The 2,306-nt window shown below is 39.7% G+C and overlaps 1 non-coding gene across 1 annotated transcript; it reads left to right on the top strand.

The window, feature by feature from the left end:
* Positions 1-1,578: 1,578 nt before the first annotated feature.
* Positions 1,579-1,742, top strand: LOC122115557. Its single transcript, XR_006148788.1, has one exon. It is a non-coding gene; the product is annotated as a U1 spliceosomal RNA (small nuclear RNA).
* Positions 1,743-2,306: the final 564 nt, after the last annotated feature.

The following is a 2,306-nucleotide window of genomic DNA, read 5'->3' on the forward strand; positions in this document are numbered from 1 at the left end:
AATGTACTATGTGATTTTTTTTGTTTCTCTGGTATGTTCTTCCTCCAGGGTATTACTCTGTTTTCACTGTATTTGTTTCTGGTGACCTGCATCTTATATGTACATAACAAGATGCTTAAATAAGGATACAGTTTAACCCATTGTAACAATGAGATGTACAAAACACTATGTTGAAAACAAACTTTACAATATTTGTGGGGGATGGGAGGTATTGGGAAGGTGGGGAGGGAAGGGATATTTGGGGAAAAAGAAAGGAGGAGGTGACAATGCTCGCTAGGAAATGTGCCCACTACTTTACTCATGTAACTGTAAACCTTCTGTACAATATTTTTACACTAAAAATATTTTAAAAACAGCTTAAAGAATATATACTATGTTTCAATAAATTGAATGAGGATTCATAAAAGGCATGTTTTGAATTTTATTTTTAAAATAAAATGAAGGCTGGGAAGGTTGCTTAGGGGTAGAGTGATTGTCTTGCATGCATAAGGCCCTGAGTTCCATTACTCATCACCACATAAGTCGGAAAAAGCCAGAAGTGGTGCTGTGGCTCAAATGGTAAAGCACTATCCTTCATCTAAAGAGCTGAGGGACAGTGACCAGGCCCAGATTTCAGAGTTCAGGCCCCATGACCGACAAAATGAAAGAGAGAAAGGAAGGAAGGAAGGAAGGAAGGAAGGAAGGAAGGAAGGAAGGAAGGAAGGAAGGAAGGAAGGAAGGAAGGAAGGAAGGAGGGAAGGAAGGAAGGAGGGAAGGAAGGGAGGAAGAAAGTTGAGATAGTGTCCAGGGCCAAAGTTCAAGCCCTGAAAAAGTACCCCCTCACCAAACACAAAATCATACACAGGGCTGGGATTCAGCTTAGCAGCTTACCATGCGTGAGTTTTGATCCCTAAAATAAGGAGAGGGAGGGATTGGGTGAGGGAAGAGAGAGGGAGGGAGAAAAGGATAGGGAGAAATAACAGCATATAGAAAAGAGGGTAGCTCTGCATAATGATATTCACTTGGGTACATGGTCAGGCAAACATTTTCTGTAAAGGAACAGAGTAAGTACATCCAGGCCTTGGGAGTCACATGATATGCTGTAACTATTCCATTCTTCTGTGGCAGTGTGACAGGGGACACAGATAAAATGAATGCATTAAAACTTTACTAACATTCACTGAAACTTGAATTCTATTTTTATTTGAAATATGGCTAGTGTAACTGTGTGTCTGAATTTTTAATTTTATGTAATTTTGCTTACTGTAAGTATTGTCGCTTACAGCGTTGTGGCTAGCTACTCAACTGAGTAGAACAAGTCTGGCCTCTGATGAAGTCTTAGAGCACTTCCAAAGTAATCCAGGAATACAAGCCATGGAAGTCACTCAGCTTTTTGGTAGTCACAGTAAGAAACAGTAAAATAAGAAAATAAATAAAACCTTCAATTAAAAACACCAAAGGAGCTTTGATAAAAATTCAGCAAAATTTATCTAGTATTTAAAGCTTAATCCTCAGATTTCAGCATTCTGAGTAGCTAGGATTACAAATGTGAACTACTCTCACATGTTTGTTAGTTTTTTAAATACCAAGTCAGCCTTGTTACTTACCTGGCAGGGGAGATACTATGATCACGAAGGTGGTTTTCCCAGGGCCAGGCTTATCTATTGCACTCCAGATTTGCTGACCCCTGAGATTTCCCCAAATGTGGGAAATTCGACTGCATAATTTGTGGTAGTGGGGGACTGTGTTAGTTCTCTCCACTGGATGGATAGATAGATAGATAAATAGATAGATAGATAGATAGATAGATAGATAGATAGATAGATAGATAGATAGATAGATAGATAGATAGATAGATAGATAGATAGACAGATAGATAGATAGATAGATAGATAGTATTGTATTTTATATTGACCTCATCTGCTTTCCTGCACTCAGCAGTCACTTGGTCCTAAGGAGTATTGTGAAGGATGAGGTACCTCTAGGCCTACTTTGTAGTTGCTAGGAGCTACAAGGAGTAGAGAAATCAGCTTGAACTCACCATGAGAAAATAAATGAGGAAGTTGGGTGCAGGTGGCTTACACATGTAATCCTAACTACTCAAGAGGCTGAGATCTGAGGATTGCAGTTCAAAGCTAACCCATGTAGGAAAGCTCATGAGATTCTTATCCTCAATTAACCACCAGAAGACCAGAAGTGGGCTCTGGCTCAAGTGGTAGAGCACTTCACTTAGGCTGAAGAGCTCAGGGACAGCACCCAGAGTTCAAGTCCCATGACTTACAAATAAAAAGAAAGAAAACAAATGAGTGACCAGAGCCAATGGCTCA

The sequence above is a fragment of the Dipodomys spectabilis genome, unplaced genomic scaffold (assembly GCF_019054845.1).
Source record: "Dipodomys spectabilis isolate Male_0828 unplaced genomic scaffold, ASM1905484v1 ptg000121l, whole genome shotgun sequence".
Classification (NCBI taxonomy): Eukaryota; Metazoa; Chordata; class Mammalia; order Rodentia; family Heteromyidae; genus Dipodomys; species Dipodomys spectabilis.